Source organism: Cyanistes caeruleus, chromosome 8 (assembly GCF_971803275.1).
Source record: "Cyanistes caeruleus chromosome 8, bCyaCae1.hap1.1, whole genome shotgun sequence".
In the NCBI taxonomy this organism is placed as follows: Eukaryota; Metazoa; Chordata; class Aves; order Passeriformes; family Paridae; genus Cyanistes; species Cyanistes caeruleus.
The window spans coordinates 20,134,193-20,153,003 of record NC_141708.1 but is presented as its reverse complement, the minus strand read 5'-3'; the positions used below and the strand labels follow the sequence as shown (position 1 = coordinate 20,153,003).

Genomic DNA, 18,811 nt, shown 5'->3' with positions numbered 1-18,811 from the left:
ATGACAGATGGATGAAAGGACACTTGATTTTCCACAGCACTGATTTGGTCTATGCAGTGAAGTCCCATGAAGTCAAGGTTAAATTTCATTTCCTGAGTCTGAAAGAAGAGGCTCTGTGTAAAATCAAGCTCAAGGTTAATAGAAAATTCATCTAACCAGGATGCGGTTTTAAAAATGGCAACGCTATCTAAGGCTGAAGTTTTGACTTGTATTAAATGTATAAATATTTGCAGAGAGTAACTAGAATCTCACCCAGCACTAAATAAGAAACAAGCTGAGTTTGATCTGGATGTCTAATTCTGAAAGAGTTACTCATGTACTTCTCTCAGGTTTTAATACTTTTCTGATTTTTAAATGTGAAAAAATGGAGTAATGTCACCTCAGGGCCATTTCAAAAAAAATCACCAGGGTGTTGGATATTCTTTGCTTAGTCAGTCTTCCAAATAGTATTCCTTTTCCATTTCAGAGTTCTGCAACCATATTTGACAGCCCTGTCTGTGCTATCCTGGACATCTTTGCTGCTCTCATCAGGCACAGGCCTTAGTTGCATCTTGGTGCCAGTTTGTAATCTGCCATATCTTTTGACTCTAACTTTTTTTAATGAGAAGTCTAAAGAGTTTATAGTTCATTTGGGTTTTTCTGAGGTGTCCTCATCTCTCAGATATTTAATGACCATATTAGGGAACCTCGGAAAGCCCAGAGATTCTAGTTTATATGATTAACTCTGAAAGTTTAGTATGATTACAGAATTTGCAAAACAACTTGACTTGATGGCCTTGCATTTTATGCAAATCTGTAAACAAGAGGAGAGTAATCAAAGCTTGGCTCGTTCACAGATATGAACTTTCATATTATCTCACGGGAAAGACAAGAAAAGGCCACTTACTCAGATTCAAGGATAGCATCTATTTTGGCAAGAAACTCTTGGAGTAGGTACAAAGATACCTAGAAAGTAGGTCATGCTGTTGTTGTACCCTTTGACCATCTAAAATGTAAAGGGGCCAACATGCCAGTGCAGGACAAGAAAGCACTGATGTTCATGTGGACAGAGAAATTCTAAGGGATGTTCTGTACATTCTGAGCAGATGTGCTCCATTCCTAACTAATCATTATATCTCACATTTTGTGAGATATTTAGATATGAAGTGTATGTTTCTCTGCATCTTGATAAAATCCCAATGAATAAAAGGACTTTCAATGCAATAACAAGGTTGTTGTGTGTAATGTTACTAGGTATGTGATTTTTTTTTAATAGTACCAGGATCTTTCTGTGCCATTTTGGTTTTTTATTTCCTGAGTTTTTGATAATTTTTCAAACATATTTTCTGTAGTCACAAAGAAAACTGAGGTTCTTAAATATTTATACAGTCCACTAATTAAAAAGAAAAATTAATTATTAGTCCTTACGGAGAATGGCTATATCCACTCTGCAAGAGGATGGAGCCATTGCAGCTGTTCTGCAGTAGAAGCACAGCGCCCACTTTTGCAGAAAATCCAGATAGTTATTGGCTCTGAAGGATGATGCCCAGCCTGGGCCTTCAGAGGCAACAAAAAGGGTCTTTAAAGAGAAGTCAGCCTGTATGAATGTAAGAGGCAAAATCTGCCTAGGCCAGGTGTAGATTTACACGGGAAATACCCACGTGAAACACTTAGCTGATCTCAGCTGGGGCTAGCAGCAGCCTTCCTTGTGCCCAGGAGCATGGTGCTGCTGTAGCCAGTTACCAGCTAGCTCAGAACTTGCTCATGAGTCTTTGTATAACCCCATGTTGTGCAGAGTAGTCATTCACAGAACCTTGGTTTTTTGTGTAGTTGAAACCTAAGAGTCCTGGTTACTGCATGAGATGCAGATTTTGCAGAAAAACGCAGATATTGTGGGAATCAGTCAAGGCACAAGAGCTGGCATGGCTTCACCTTCGGCATTCAGTCCACATTTGACCTGCTACCTCTGACTTCACAGGGAAGGAAACCCTCTTGTGAGACAGGATTCTGTTTCATGCCTGCCACAGAGTAAACTGTGAAAGGAGCTGGACCAAGGAGAACTAATTCTTTGACACTTATGCCTCTTTTTGCTGAGCTCAACATCCCATTCTCATGTTTCTCTGGCTGACCAAGACACATCCTCCTGCATCAGGGGAAGACAGAATTTCTCATCAAGTATGTTCATGAAGGACAGATGGGAAAGCAAGTGTCCCCCGTGAGGATTCAACTCTTCCTTCTCTTGAGCTGTTGAAATTACACTGAACACCACAGGCTCAGTACTAAGAGGCTGAAGAAAACCTCTGATTTTGTTCAGGTTGGGCTTTTTCCAGCTATGCTGAACACCTGGCAGGATGTAGCAGCAGTCTGACATGTTTGCTGCTCTGGCTCTCGGTGTGCACAGGCAGAAGTGACTGAGCTCTGCTGAGGGATCCTCAGCTGAATACATTGCCTTGTTCCAGCACCCAGAGCACTCAGGTGGTGGTCAAAGGAAGGCAGTGGACTTCTGAGGAACATCACCAAGTATTTAGCTTTTTAGCATTTCAGCTTCTTTTTTGACTTTCCCCTCTTTTGTCCTTTGTATTGTAGGCCTGTGTCTGAAGTAGGATATGTATTTCCCAAGAGTGAATGCCTGGAGGGCCGTGAGAAGTTCTGTGTTCATGGTATTGCTTCTTCAGATGTTCTTGAATCAGAATGTGGGTTGTCCCATCCCAAATTAAACTATCTCTGTTTGTTATGTAAGAATATATATTAGAATTACTTTTCTTTGCCTTCTTGTTCTGATCTTTCCTGGTTCTCTAAGTATTTTTTCTTCACCATGAGTTTTTAAATTCATCTTAGATGAAAGCTGAGATCTCTCTCATGCAGTCTCTCATTTCCATCATGTGTGACTGTATGAAAGCATCACACATTGCAGGAGCTGACAACACCATACTAGATGTGCAGTGCCCAACAGTGCTATCAGACTGGGAGGTGGCACTTTGTGCTGTGTCCATTCTGAACTAACTGGGAGATTGTATATGGTTTAGAGCAAGTCTTTGAGGGCAATTCTGAATGGGCTCAAGCTTCAAGAATTCCCCAGGAGACTCTTGGTTAGACTGGACATTGTTACCCAACTAGAGCTATGTGTGAAGAATTCAGTATTTTTGCAGTGACATTTTGGAATTATTTCAGTTATTGGAAGAGCAAATTTTATAAATCTGGGCTGTTTAGCCTGGGGGCTTTGTTGAAGACAGGGTGAATTTTAAGGTCATTATAGGTGAAATGAATCTGTCAAATCTTGTGGACTTCAGGGAGGTCTGAGTATGAGGACCAAAGATGGGTTTTTTTGGCGCTCATCGTCATTCACAAGAGCAGACTGAGTCACAGCTAGGGCAGACTTTAGTGGGAGGATGCTTGAGCTAAAGTAAGCAACTTGTTGCTGTGCTCATTAGCTTTCCAGCTCACTAAAGGAGTAGAATTACCAGTCCTTCTACCAGACAAAGCTTCAGCCTTGCTCACTGGCATTGGCACATCCCAAAAGTATTGAGAATCCGAACCCATGGTTCAAGCATCCATCACACACAAAACCATGTAAGGGCCAAACAGGAATTTTACAACCTGTTTAATTCCAGCAATGACTCAGAAAGAGCAGACCTTGCCTTGAAGGCACAAGTACAGGGATGCAAATGGAAGAGAGAGATGCCTTTGGGTTGATTATTCTTGTAGCTCTTCATGTAGCCCTGCCAGTTGTAGCTATTATTTATGTTAATATAATTGTCTAATCATTTCTGAAAGCCAGTAGAGATTTTTCTACAGTGTTCCCTTCTTGCCCTGTGGTAATAAATTCTTCAGGCTGATTTTCATGCCACCTTTTAAAATTTATTTTTATAAAATAATATCTATTATGCCTAGTGCCTTCTTCTAGCATGGAGCAGGATAAATCAGTGTGTCCCAGTTCTGCTTCACAATTATTAATTCATTACTTGACTTGCAGCTTGAAATTAATTGGCTTTTCTTCTATGCTTCCATCTTTTTCAGCTAAATGTTCCTTTAATCCTTCTTTGTAACCTCAATGTATACTTGTCAGCTTTTCTCTTAAGCATTGATTTGATTCAGTTGTCTGATCTCACAAGGTTCCTTGGTATTATTTAATTATACATTGGTTAATGAGTCAGGTTTTCTGGGCTGCTGCTTCAAGGATCTGCCTAATTCTTACTGTGGGTTTTGCCTGGATCATTTTGAATCCCAGCTCAGGTAATGGTGTGGTCCCTGGACTTCCACATACCTGGTTGAGGCTGCTCCTTGCATTATTCGCTTCCTGTGCTTAAGACAAGTAGGAATTGCCTTAAATCATATTTGTAAGACCCTGCTACCCTAGGCAGGGTGGTGCCTTATCCAGCAGAAATAGCAGCCTTGAGATTGTCTCCTATGTTCTCCCTTCAGCGTCCTGTAGCGATAACCTGCAGTGTGAAGTAGCTGTGCCATGCCCAAACACTGACCCTCTGAGAGCTGATGATTGATTAAGGGTTAGACTTTCAGAAAGGCTGTCTAAGCAGAAGATGTTTCTTTGTTACTTGTTTTCACCCATTTTAAGGATGCCTTACTATTGGCGTTGCCACAATCATACCTGGTGTAACTTTGCCACCTACTTGGTCACTTGCACTGTTCAGGCATAAAATACAGAATTGGAAGGGAATCTGATGAGAATTTGTCTTACAGTGGTTACAATCAATTTTCATTTCTCTTGTTAGGTATAAAGACATCAAAACAACATGAGGCTTAAAGAAATATGAAACATTAATTTGTTCTTTAGAACAGGAAGTATTATTCTTTTCCTGTAGACCTGATCAAGAGTCTTTTGCCCTTTGTTTTGCCAAGAATAGACCACGTTTTCATGGTCTGTGTTTAATTTCTGAATTACAAGAGCAACAAAAAGAACTCCATTTTTAAAGTCTCAGCAGAAAAATAAAATAAGCATGTGTGCAAACACGGTGGGCAGTGGTGTGTAAGCATATTGGCAGACAGGGATAGAAACAAGAAATGTGACTTGCTTCCATGAGACACACCTGCAGTTTCATTGCAACATGGAGCCAATGTACAGAGAAAGCAGAGAAGCCTTTCACATCTATTGCACAGCTCGTGGACTGTGTGTCTTGTAGCTTTTCTGTGAACTGATAGTGACCCCATGCAGTGCATTGTTCCTTTTCTCCTTTCCATCTGTTCAGTGTTTCAGCTTCTCAGCTCACTAGAGGCCTGCTATTGATTTTTAGATGTGTCCTAAGTTTACCATAAATTTTAAATAGTGACCTCATACTGCCAGAAAGCAAAACTGACACATGTTCACCCCAAAATACACTCTTAAACAAATGGAAAATCATGACAATCTGTTTATAGCCCTCTGGGAATGCCTGAGGTGAAAGAGAATCACCATCACCTTGGTATTTTTGATCCCTGCAAGGTAGATCTTTCTTTTCATGGGAGGTTTCAGCCACTTTACTCTTTGTAAAAGAGTATTTTGGTATATGTTCATCTCTGTTTTGCCATATGCATGGCAGCACCAAATATTAACAGTTGTGTCTGTCTTTGCCCAGCATGTTTTGATTTCATTCACAGGCAATGCATTCCCAGTGTTAGATCAGATAGATTCTGCTCTGGCAATGGTACATCTGCCTGACATGCCCCATTGCTCCTGCAATCTATGGCTGAATCCTCTTTGTCATTCCACTGTTTCTTTTCTCATTTCCATCTGTTCGTCATTCCAGAGTTTCTTGAATAATGGAGATGCAGTGATTGCTTTTGAGATGTGTCATAAGCTTGTCGTAAGCATTTTCTTTCCTTTATTTCTTTTTTTAGTAGCCCCCTTTGGCAGGCAGTGCAGTTGGAGGATACAGTAAGGGGAATTGACAACTAATTCCAGCTATTCAGCTGAAGCAAATACCAGTGGCTCTTCTGCATGTTTCCCTGCTTGCTGTCCACATTGAATTTCTATTATTCTTGGCAAAAATAGGGAAATAGGCTTTTTTTAGCCACTGGAATTTAAGGGGAACCTCATTGCTTGAAGTCTTTGACCAAGAGAGATTAGGGAGATGAAGAGAACAAGTGCTTTTACTTTAAAGGATTACTGATATAAAATCTAAGGCAAGAAATTTATTCCTGTTCTCAATTTTGCATGCTTCACCCTTTCTGTGTTCATTGAGGTAAAATTCATTACCATAGTTGCTAGCTGTGAAAAATTTTATTCACTACAGAGTTAACTCATGTGTCTGGATTTGAAGTCCCAGCTTTATTTACAACTTCCTAAAGTTTTCTTCAAGCTGTGATAAAGATCTTATAATGGAGAGCCAAATCCAAGTGATTTGCAGAGAGGTCAGGTGGAAATAAAATGCTGTTTTCTGGTGGAGCGTCATGAGATGCAGAGGGAGGATACAAATGCAAGAGGCACCTGCTTTCCATGGGAGTGTCAAGTTCTGGCTGTAGCCCTGAAGGGATGGAGCACAGCAGTGCTGTGACCAGACAAGGCTGGGATCCCTGCAGCCCCCTCACAGTGTAGAGCAGCTCTCTCCTTCCTGTGAGTCTGCCTCGCAGTGGGTGGAGAGCTACAGTCTGAGGGAAGCATTTTCATCCTTGTACAAAGCCTTTCGTGAGTGGCATTGCAGGCTGAAAAATCTTTCATTGCTTTCTGTTTCTCTCTCCCTTCCCTGCTGGTGTTTCATTTTTCTAGTCGGTTTTGTAGTTCTCAGCCTCTTTGAACCAAACCCAGTGAGCATGAGATCTTGGTGAGATTTGGTTGTGTTATTTTTCCCTCTCTCTGGAATGAAGGGCTATTGTTTCCTCCTAGAAGTGTAATCAATGCAGTGCCCGAAGGCCGGGTCACTGTGTTTGACCCTTTGCTTTGGTCACTGACCCACATTTCATTCAAACATGTTGGTAAATAGTGGCACTTCTTATGTCTCTGAGATTTATGTAACAGACAGGGAAAGATTAGAATTGGAGATATCTCTTACTATTCTGGGGACCTGGGCTGCCAGCCAGTTTTACTTCTTGAGAAGCAAGTGTGTGGTTTTGTGAGTATGAAGGTGTGACTCATTCTCCTCCTTGACATACTTTAAAACATGCACTGAGTGGTGATTTACATGAGGATGCATTGAGCTGCTTGAGCTGACAGCGCTTGGTGCTCTTTAATCTTACATGTGGATAGAGGAAATGAGTTAATCTGTGGTTAAATATAGAGGTGGTGAAAGAGGTGGGAAGGGGAGGGGTTGACTCTAATCTCACTTAGGTTGGGGTCAGTTGAGAGTAACCTCTGTATCTGGATGGTATTACTCTGGGGGAAGTCATATCTCACCTCTCTGGAGCTGACAGTATTAGCTAATGGAAAACTGCGACAAAGTGAGAATGTGCCCTGAGCTCTGGCATCACTGCAGTGTTGTTCTTTCTGATCACCATCTACATGTTGGTGACACCTTTTTTTTTCCTTTCAAGAGGTATCAAGTGAATTGTAGGGATAATCAAATGTGTGTTGCTGAAATTACATCTTAAGGACCTGAGAGTGGATCAGGGTTGATCTACAAGCTTGGTTCTCTGTGATTGTTGAGATGTGCCATGAGCTTGTTTCTTTGTATGTTTGTTTTCTGTTTATTCCTGACCTCAGTTTTGAGATGGGGATGTAGAAGAAACAGGGATGCCTGCTCTGCAGATACCCACTTCTCTTCTCACTTTGTGTACAGATGTGCTCTTAAATTCTGTTAGACTGAGAGCTGCCACTTTACCATTCTCTCCAGCTTCCTACATGCCTGAATGGGTATTTTTTGGAGAGAAGCCTGTATTAATGGTTTGTAAGTATTAGCTGCTTCTGGGCAGTTTTTCTTCTGCAAAGTGCTACTGGAATGCTGCCTGTACCATGGAGGTGTATGCTGCCTGAATTGTATTGGAGAAGATGTGAAATGGATTTTGCTGACTCATTTGGACAGGTAAAAAGCAGTCTTTTGGGCATGGACTGAACAAACCTGAAAGAGGAATTTTGGCAGCAGCCTCTTCTGAGGAGGCATCTCAAGCTAATTTGTTATGTGCTGGCAGTTTTTCTCAAAAGAGTTGAACCCAAGTAGTCCATGTAAGGAATTTGCATTTGGAGGTCACATACTATATAGGTCATGTTTGTCGAGCAGTGGGTGAAGAATGCAACTGTTTTACTTAAGCTCACTAAAATGAAATGTCTGCCAGGCAGAAGAGTTAATTTTTATATTGGAGAAAATCTAAGCCAATCTTGAGAAATCAGGATCTACCCTGAAATGTACTTGTGCCTCTTTTGTTGACTTCACTGAAAATGACATGCTTTAGCAGGATTTGGCCTTGCATGTCAATTAGTAACAGCATCGCTGTAGTCTTTAGTATTTCTGTTATCCCAGAGTAATATTCTTTGAGTCATTCTAGTCCATAGGGACAGGCTGAGCTCTGGCCATCTGTCCCTAAGCAGTCCATATTCATAGCATATAGGCAGTTTGTTTTGTAAAATCTAATAAACTCTCCAAAACCCAAAGATATTAGAGATGGCTTATCAGTAAGTTTTATGATGATGATTATTACTACTACTATTATTATTGTTAATAATTTTAGTTACAAAAATATTATCAGAATTTGGTCTTTGCTGCACTAGCTGAGGATGGCATTTTTCTTGCATTTTGATACTTATTAAGCTAGAGCTGTTGTGATGGAGTGGATCAGGTAAGAAATTTTCAGAAGATTTGTTGATATCTCCTCTGACCTGAATGACAACTCTTAAAACTTCCAGGGTGTAATGGCATAACTATATCTGAGACCAAGGATAAACATCAATTTAGCAAAAAGTTGCTCAGGTTGAAGACAGGGACCCTTGTCTTCCCTTCCACACTGCTTCTTTACCAATACTGATGGTTGGCCTCACTTGCAGCTTTGCCAACTAAAGGGTGCAAGTGAGCACTGTGTGATCTGCATTGAGAAAATAGACCAACATAATTTATTGTCACTCATTGTTCAGTTTAACTTGGTGAATTCAGCCTTCTGTGGATTATAAAGTGCTCACTTGGACACCTCTGCTCAAGCACTGCAGGGAGTTGTAAGCTCCAGCAGGTGGAATAGTGGCAAGCAGTTTTCAGTGAAAATGCTTTCAAAAGGTGGGTGTCAATTTTCAGCCTTAGAGGCAGTATAGACCATGAAAAGAGCATTGTGCTAGGAAAGCTGGAGTCACAGTTTGTTCCTGGCACTGATTCTGGTGTGATCAGGTCAAATCACTCCTCATCCATGCATCTTTTTCCTCCCTCATGTGTCTTGTCCATTTAAATTCCTTGAAAAGGGGCTGCCTGTTCTTATGTAGACAATGGCAAAATATAATATCTTGATCCTAGTAGTCTTACAGAGTTACTTGAATTTGTTGTTTTCTAAATGGCCTTTAGATCTGAGTATTGTTTGTTGATCTTAGTTTCCAGCTCCTTGCTTTTCCATTGCAAAGCTGGTCCCACACTGATGTGTTTGATTATATTTTCATTGCCATTGTACTTGCTTTGATTTTGCAGCTCACTGCACAAAGCATAGGGCGCTGTATAAACAGCATGATGGAATCAAGCAGGGTCAGGCCCTTTCTCTTTTTACCTTGGAAACAATGTGAGATTCCTATGTTTCTTTTGCTTGGCACCTCTAGTTCTTGAGCTGGAGGCTGTGTGTGTGTGTGCCCTCCTGTTGTGTTCAGGTGTGAGATCACTTGGAGAGTGTTTTCCATTGCTGCCTAAGGGGGTACTGGAAGCTGTGCTGTCTGCTTGGTTGTGTGTGAGCTCAGACTATGAAGTGTGGAAAATTACTGCAAGAATAGCAGCATGCTGAACTGATGTTTGTGTGTACAGTGGGTTAGTTGGGACTAGGTGTCCTTGTCAGGGCTCATAAATGTATTCATAGGCTTGCCCTGCTGGATCATGCCTGGCCAATGTCTGCAACAAGAAATTTTCTCCTGTTTCTCACCTCTCCTTTTTGCCTTTGGCAGCATTCCTTCCTCCATAGGGATGTGGTTGGAGTGTGGTCTTTGTCCAACTCTTAAAAGAGGCTGAAAAAGTGAGAAGAAGCAAGAGAGCTTGATTCTGCACTATCATAGTTTTGTCAGCCAGTGTATCAGTCCTTAGCATGGAATAAAACAGCCTCCAGAAACATCTGTAACACTGTAGACCTTGTTACTTTTGTACTTCAGTCCCATCTCCATGGTGTTCCTGCTATTCCCTTCCCGTGTCATTCTGAAAAGCTTCTTATACCAGGTTTGTGTACCAGGACAGACTGAGGCTGTTGCTCAATGCATCAGAACCACACAATCTGCAGTTTGCTCTAAGCCACAGTGATTTATTTGTTTCAAACTCAAGATGTGTCTAGAGGTAGGGAAACCCTTAGTTATAATAATTAAGGGGGGGGGGGAAAAGAAGGAGGAAAACTCTAAACTCTTAAAGGAAATCTCTTTGTCAGCAGTGTGGTGAGATTTTGGGTTGGTTTGGTTTTGTGGTTTTTTTCTTGTTTCCTCTCCATTTGCTTGATTTACTCACCTGCTGCATTCATTCAAAGTTTCTGTGTGGAAGTTGCTTTTTGTAGCTCACTGAGCAGCTCAGTTACCCTTGGTGCCAGTTGCTGGCTTCTTGTGCAGGCAGTATCCAAGTACCTTTTGTATTATTAGAAATTCTTTCATCAGACTTTTCTTTTATGGTGGAAATCAAACTCTTAAGAACAGATAAAGTCAGCATACAGCTGACTACTAACAGAATTAGAATTAAAACATGTTGAAAACTTCTCAGCATGGTGTCTTTTCACTCTGACACTCTCAGCTCCCTAATTTTGCTGTCAGTGACAGAAAGTGAAGTGCTCAAACATTCAGTTTGTCTAAACTGAATCTTTCTGTAAGTCCTGCATAGATTTTTCAGCAAAAACAGCTTCTCATGGTCCTCCAGGAGCTAAACTGGGGCATATTTCCAAGGGGCAAGTTTTAACATTTTGGTGTTACTTCTAGATTGGGGCACAGACCAGTCAAAATCTTCCTCTGTACTCTCTTTCTTGCTGAGCTCCCCGGCTACGTGCCAGGTTAGAGCCTTACTTGTAACAATTTTCAGCACCAGAGAAGTTTCTATCGGTTGGGTTTTGTGCCATTTACTCTCTCCTCCCCCTCTCAGTCTTGCTCTTAGTCCTTGTGATAACAGTTCTATGCTTTGGGCAGCTTTTGGTAGTTGGGACTCTGGCCAACTTCAGCCTTTGCCAACTCACAAGGACAAGGCAGGTTGAGAAAGCAAACTGCAGCCAATGCCAGCAGGGTAGCTTCTTGTGTTGCAGGAAAACCAGGGCTTGACCTTGCCACTGGAATATTAACTCTCTCTTGGTGCATACTCTGGACATCTTTATCGGAAATTTTCTTTCCAGTACTAGCAATAGGCCTTTCAAATGTGTGTCCTTTAACTGATCCCTTTCTGCTTCTTGGAGATGGAGAAGCTATTAGACCATCCTCAACAAAAAACTCTAATTTGTTTGAGCTTGTGTTTTCTTAGGACTATTTTAGTTTTATTGAAAAACTATCCTGGTTCTTCTAGTATCATTGCTTGGGATCTTCATGGGTCTCAAAAGAAGTCTTTAGGCTTGTGAAAACATCACATTATCGGAGCTCTGTAAATGTGGTCTGAGATGGTTCTTATGCAAGGTCCTTGATAATCCTTATGAGTGTTTTTCTATCTCTAGGCATCACCTGCTTTCTCTATATTGTGTTTTTGCCCCATGTGCACTGCCATGAGAATATCTAACTGGTGAGGCTTACTGGCTGACAGGCTGGTTGTACAAGGCCCTTGGAGGTCCTGGTCCTGCTTGTTGAAAGAAACGTGACTTCACTCCCCTCAGAGCTTGAATAAAACACATGAGGAATTGTTCTGTCATCCAGCACAGGTATCAAACTTTGCTAGCTGGTCTATTCAATCTCTTCTTGAAGTTCTTGAATACAGAGAAGTATGAAGAAGATAGTGTAGAGAAAAGTTGCACTGCCTTCTGGAAGAATCCCTCTCTCCACTCAGTACAGCAGGAGCTCAGGGTGACTGGCTGACTAATTCAGCCTGATAAATGACATGATTAAAAATGAGGGGTGTCAATACTTAGTGTATAAGTCAAACTGCAAAGGCAGTTTGCAAAGGCTAGCAGACTGCTGTTAATGTTATTGAGTGAAACAATAAAGGTGCACAGCCATCTGTCAAATCTATGTCAGGTCTTTCCATTTAGACTTAATATTGGACTGGAGTTAAATAATTTCTTTTAGTAACCATCAATGCATGCAAAAAACCACAATTTTTCTGTGTGAATTCTGCCTCTGTGTCTGTCTAGCTGTGTATCCTAAGGATTAGGATTGTCTGAAGACAACCTAATGTATATGTTTCTTAAAATACATTTACTACCTACCCTTCCTTCTTTATTCCTGGCAGTGGGGAGTTACATTTCATGGATGTTGTTACCCCTAGTTCCCAGCCCAGGCTCTCTATCAGATGAGCCTATTCACACATCAGGGATAGCAGCATAGATGTGCGTTTACTTCTTTTTGCATTTTGCACACTAGTATACTAAATGAAGCTGAAATCAACAGTGATTTACATTGGCAAACAGACTGTAGGTTGTAAGGAGTCATGAATATTTGTGCTATTCAGCTTTCCTTGCTGCTTGAGGGGGAATCTCTAACAGAAAGGCAGGAAAACGGATGTGGTTTCTGCCTTCCCTGGAGACAACCGTGAATATTGGTTCTCACACAGAGGATGCTAGGATGCGGATCTGGGCAGACTGATGTTTATACTAACTATGCTATACTTCCTACATGGTAAGCAGAGGTAATTGTTTCATCTAAAATAGCATTATTTCTATGAGTGACTTCATGCTTATTAGTGCCTTTAGTCCTGCTGTCCAACACATCTACAGAGAGGGCTGTACAAAAGCAATTTCCTTCTCTGACTTTTGTAGGTATGAGCTGTTATGTAGCAGTTGCATGTGAAGAGAAGACAGAGTACAAGTCGTCGTCAGAAGATCCTGTCCTAAACTGGGCCTGAAAGTTCATCCAGCTGTCTGGTGTGAGTAGCCTGAAATTCTTTTTGGCTACTTCTTTATTTACCTGATGTTTATCTTTATGCCAGAGTCGCATCCATACTGACGTTATGATCCTCAAGGGTTGCTTATGTCTATCTCCTTTGGGGATACACAAACATTCCAGTGAGCCTGCATCAGGCTCTTGCATGCTGAACATGCAGAGGCTGTTGTTAGCTGATGGTGATGTCTTTTATTAATTACTTCTCTCTAAGGAATTAAAGTTCAAGCTGTTGGATAGGAAGCTGGAGAAACTTTTGGGATGTATCAAGCCAAATTTTATGTCATTCTCCTACTAGTGCCTTATAAGCAAAATCACATTGACCCCACTGTTGAACTGGCACGATGGACTGTTTTACACCCGGCCTGAATATGAGCCTGTCCTTTGGCTGCAAAAGGGATGGAAGCTCCCTCCCCTCAGTTTGACTGCTTTAGAGGGAAGAGAATGTGATATTTGGTTCTCTTCCAGGCAGAAATATGTAATCAGGCATTGATCTGGAAAAAGACCATCTCCAAGAAGCCTTGATTCTCAGAGACATGCCTGGGAGTCACTGTGCCTCATGCTTGTGCTATGGCTGACCTGTGTCATCAGCCAAGAGATGACTTCTGCATTTCCTTCTTCCTTATTCGTGAAGCCTGCTCAGCCCTACTGGCTGTTGTGTGATATCAAGGCATAGCATTGTTCTTCAGGGACTTCATAGCATTGAGTACCAGGGTCTGAATAGCTCATATGGGAGTCTGAAGGAGAACAACTTACCCTTTAGCCCCTGTTCCAGTGAGGTGGGGCCCTAAATGGCCCTTTTTGCATTACCTTTTTTATATGAGAGAAAAATGCCTACTACATCAATGCAGTATGCATTGATCTGCAATGCAAAACAGCTCCAGGCCTGTCAAGATGGACTGAAGTCACAGAAGGGGAAGGAAAATATCTACCCAGTGCACCAGGAAACAAAGTTAATCTGTGAAACCACAGTGGTATAAATTGACGGAATGTTTTGTTGTCATAGGTGAGGGAAAAGTGTGGAAAATGCTACAGTAGGTCCAAGGCTCAGTAACTGAGAAGAAATGCCCTTAGTGTACACAGAACTGTTAGAGAGTTGCTAAAGAGTTAGATTCTCTTACTGACGGCCAGATTTCCCAGAGTCTGCTGGTCAGTAGCTGCTGCCTTATTCAGTTCTGGAATTTGTTGATTTGGGTGAATGCTGAATGTAATTCAGACAAGCTGCTGTAAGGTGTAACAAGTCTTCTTTGCCTTGGGTCAGAGCAGAATGTCTTCTAGAGGAAGGTGTTTCCCAGAATGTGATTTTGGTTCCAACTGGTTGGTCACACCACCTCCACACTGGCTCTGCCCATCAGAGACTGTAATAGAGGTTTAAACGATGCAGCACTGTGCCAGAAACCAGAGAAGTAACAGTGAGAGTGAGTTTAAAGAAATCAGGAAAATGGAGTTTTCATTTTTTCCATTGAATTTTTGGGAACAGATGGAGCGTCGATGAGGCAGAGATTCTGGAAGGGACAGTGTGTTTCAAACGTTTTCCTTAATGTCTTCCCAATCTGCTCATACATTCATAGCTCCTGCCTGTTTGGCACAGGACAGTTAGTTTAGGATGTGAAAATTTCAACACCCCCGTGTTTCCAGAGGTGGATGCTCCCCAAGGCCTGTTTAGCTGTGTTTTTTGTGCTATGGAACTTTTGATGCAAAGGGCCGTGGGAGCAGCTCATGGCCTGATGGGCAATGTCTTTGTTTATTTCATTCCAAGTCACTGAAGTGAAGGATCTGGTCTTTCTGGACAGAGACAATGACCCTGGAGCATCTTAACTGAGCACTGTGCTGATCCTATTAGGATCAGTCCTGCCTTTTCAAAATGGCCAATGTGTTTTCTTTTGGATTTTGTTTCTCGGGGTTTTTTTTTAAACCTGGTTAGAGGCCAAGAAGAATCTAATCAGAGCCCAGCAGTGCACTGAGCAGCAGTCATTATCATTACTTAGTCATCCAGTTGCTGTTTCTTTGCTGTGACAGGAGGTGTTTGTGTAGTTGGGAGCTGGGGGATGAAGGAAGATCAACTTTTCTCATTTGCCCTTGGAGAGGTTCAAGCACTTTTCCTCTCAATACACCTGTAGCAAAGTGTTGTCCTTTGAAAACAGATTTAAAGTAAGGCCTTCAAAACTCTGTGACAGCCATAGTTTATGGGAGAGAAATCAAAAAGAAGAGGTAATTTAAACCATCATTAACTCCTAAAGGAAATGACTTTCAGCTGTGAACTGTGAAATATGATTACTCTCTCATTAGCTTTCATAGTTATAAATGTAACTGGTTAATAATTCTAGCCAGCTGGCCAAATTAGAATCCAATTTCTCCTCAGCCTGGTGTTTTGGGCTGGATTTTTGCTTATTAATGACACACATAGCAAATACATTGGACAGAACTGCTGGGACTTAGTTTCCATGAATGCCCAGGCTTGTCTGCTGGAAGGCATGTTGCTTCTTTTGGCTCTGTAGTTCTGTTCCTGGAGAACAGAAGATCAGCTGTGGGTAGCCTGATTTGATGTTCATTTGTCCTTAACACTTAAGGTGCAGGAAACAACATTGCAAGAAAATACTGAGATGGAGAGAAAGTGCAGTTTGAATTTTCTTTTCTGCTTCTAAAAGTTCCTTTCTTTACTGAACTCCTATATCTTGTTTTTTACTCTCAGCAACTTAGCAAATCACTGTCATTGGAAGAGGCAGTAAACTCAGATGCTTGCACAGAGATTATGCTAATATCTGAGTATTTTGGGTCTAAAGAAAAACTAGAGAATTTTGCAAAAATACAGAAGGAAGCTGATAATTTAGGAGGTGATTTTTGCCCTGGCACCACCTTAAGGCTAATTTAAGCTCTACAGCACCACAAAGGTTAAGAGCAGTGGTAAACAGCTGGTACCTTTACAGAAGCTTTTAATGTTGACTGGGATGTATTCTGTTACCTTCACGGTCAGCAGTGCCTTCCATCGACTGAGGTGTTGGTTGGATCAGTAAACAAAGCTATGGCCTTAACTAAACTTATGAAGTGCCTTTGTCCTTTTGTAGTGGAGAAACTCAAACCTGGGTTCTCCTGCCACAAACAATCCAGTGATCACTGAGTATAATCCTTATGTCCCACGCCCCAGTTTGGCACATATGCCAGAAACCCCAGCATGCAAGTATTGCTTTCATTTTGCCTGAGAGCACAGGGTACAAAGGGCTGGAGATGCTTATGTGTAGGTGAGGCTGCACACTTTGTCAGTCACGTTCTGTGACTGCCATTCATTCCTTAGGACTTTCCTTTGAGTGAACATAGCTGATGCCCAAGTTTTTCCCCTGTAGCACTGCAGTTAGCAGGTCCCGAATTCCACAAAATTGCTTGGACCAGGCTCAGCAACTGTTCTAGCTAGAGAAGCAAGGTTATGCTTTTATGCATAAAAGTTAAAATAGGTCAGCAAATCAGTAGGAGCTGGGGAAAAAGTGCTACTCAGGTGCCTGCTAAACAGCTCATCACTCCCAGCTTGTGCTGGTGTAAGACAGTCTGTCCAGCTCCCATGGAGTTCTGCAGTCAGCAGACTCCAGACAGCAGCAGCAGATGCCATGCCTCTCACTGGAAGTTTCCCTTAAATGCTGTAGATCCTGAGTTCAGGTAAACTGTGATCCTACCAGGTGGTATCTCATTCTGTTTTAAATGAGGGATCACCGGTCTCCAGTACAGCCCTCATTTTCAGCAGTCAAAAGGAACACTTAGGGCAGTTCTTCAGTCTTCAGCAAGGAAGACAAATTCCACATTTGCTTTTCTCAGCCATTTGAGAAAATGTTTTAGCATTTTGTTTTGTGTTCTCTGCTCTTCTCTCTCTATGCTTAGCAGGTTATGTGCTTTCACTGGATTAATACATACCTTGTTGTATGTATTAGGACCTCTTTCTGGCCCTTAACTTCTGTTCCAAAGACTTGCTCCTACTGATGGATTAAATTCCTATCTAGAGCCCTTAAAAGACCTGTATACGTCTTTGCAAAGAATTTTGCTCATTCTCTGGTAACAGTCTGAACCCCTCATGCCATGCAGACTCAGCTGGAAGTGCTTCCTGAGTCCTTGTGCAGTTGGAAGGAGCAGCCTGGCAGATTGTAGGGGCTGCTGATTAACAGTATATTCCTTCTGTGGTGGTGCTGCTATGCTTGGATTTCAGCTGGGCAGGATTGAGCTGCAGAATTCAGGCTCAGGTCAAGGGGATCTTTGGTTGGGAGCTTTGGGGTAAGGTAGGGCTCACCCTTCATAGCAGGGAGGGTGCTGTAATACTATCCTAACCAGAACCTGGGTGGCTGTTTCGTAACAAAGCAGGGCGAGGATGCTGGGTGAATGAGTTTGTGCTCATTGATGGTACTGGGTGGAACTCTGGCAGCAACGTGTTATTTTGGCTGAGTTTTGTTTTGCAATTCAAACCCTGGAACTGAACTAAAAGCACTAGTATGATGTAAGTTTGCTTGCCTTCCTCCCCCATCTGCACAATGAAGTAACTTCAATCACTTCTGTTTAGCATTTTCCAGATCTATCAAAAGTACCTCCTTTTCTAAACTGCACGTCACTGCACTTCCACCTTCTTCTGGTAGCTGGAAAGCACAGTCCCATAGCATATTGGGGTGGCCTAAAAGAACTAGTATAGCTGTGTGATATTTATCAAAATAAAAAAAACCTGTATGCATTGTGCAACAAAACTTTCCAGGGTAGCTTATAATTGGTAAAATTACTCCCTCCGGTGAAAAGCAGGTTTGTCCACTAGCTGCTAGAGGAGGCATCCAGAATATCCTAGAACCAGCATCTGCTTCTGTTATGCCAAAGACTTCCTTTGTTGAGAAAATTAATTTGTTCCTTTTTGTTATTTTCTTCAGCCACCATGATGAAGTTACCTTTCACAAAGACATGGTATTATGGGGAAAAACACAGCAGAGATTGTGCAGCAGCAGATGCCAGGAAAATTGTAGTGCACAGTACATTTGTACAGTGGGTTGATGGTAAAACATCAACATTTTATAAAGCTTTTAATTCTGCACTCAAGGTTGACTTTAGAAACAGCCAAGCTCTGTGGCCCTGCAGCCAGGCAAAGCTTGCTGCTCTTCACCCAAGTGGAATTCTGTGGAAATTCTGGTTTTCATTCAAGTGGTGGTCTGTAACAGAAACTCCTCCCTCCTTGCCAAGCTGTTTGAAGGCCCTCTGAGCTGGTTTCTGCAAAGACTGGGAATGTTTTAAACCTCATCTTGACCTGACCTTCCTAACTTTGGACGTGAGCCAACTTCTGGATCTTCCCTCACTTTGCCTTTCCCTAGGTGCCATGCTTTCATTCACTAGCTGTTATTTTTACACTATATTTTTTAAAAATTTTTTAATACTATAAATTTTTTAATTAATTAATTAATTTTTGTTACCTGAAACAAAAACAAACTATCAGGGGCTTGTTTATAAACCCCTGCTACACAGCAAACAGGGCTTCCAACTGACCTGCTCTCAGGTGGTCCAGGCTCCACAAAAGAATTGAAGGAGATCAAGGAGGTCTTTGGGTTGTGAGGGGTATCTCCTGTTGCATACTGTGTAAACTGTGTTTCCTGTTGTGTAAATAAGTATGTTTCAAATAATTTGAGCTGGTGATGACTGCACAGATTACTTTGGACAATGTAGGGGTTTTTGTTGGCTTTTCTGGTTTGTTTTTGAGAGCCACATGGGGTTAGGTTTTTTTGTTTGGTTGATTGGTTTGCT

General features: G+C 41.7%; 1 protein-coding gene across 47 annotated transcripts in view; it reads left to right on the top strand.

Annotated features, from left to right (window-relative positions):
• Positions 1-18,811, top strand: part of SORBS1 (sorbin and SH3 domain containing 1) — a 160,919-nt gene that overhangs the window by 67,136 nt on the left and 74,972 nt on the right. For 35 of the 47 annotated variants that reach the window (XM_086901012.1, XM_086901023.1, XM_086901020.1 and 32 more), the window contains one exon: positions 12,940-13,046. The exons of 3 other annotated variants lie outside the window; for them this stretch is intronic. The gene's annotated coding sequence lies outside the window, so the exon portion shown is untranslated. The remainder of the gene's footprint in view (positions 1-12,939; positions 13,047-18,811) is intronic. 9 more of the 47 variants (XM_086901025.1, XM_086901016.1, XM_086900996.1 and 6 more) reach the window with 1 other exon arrangement.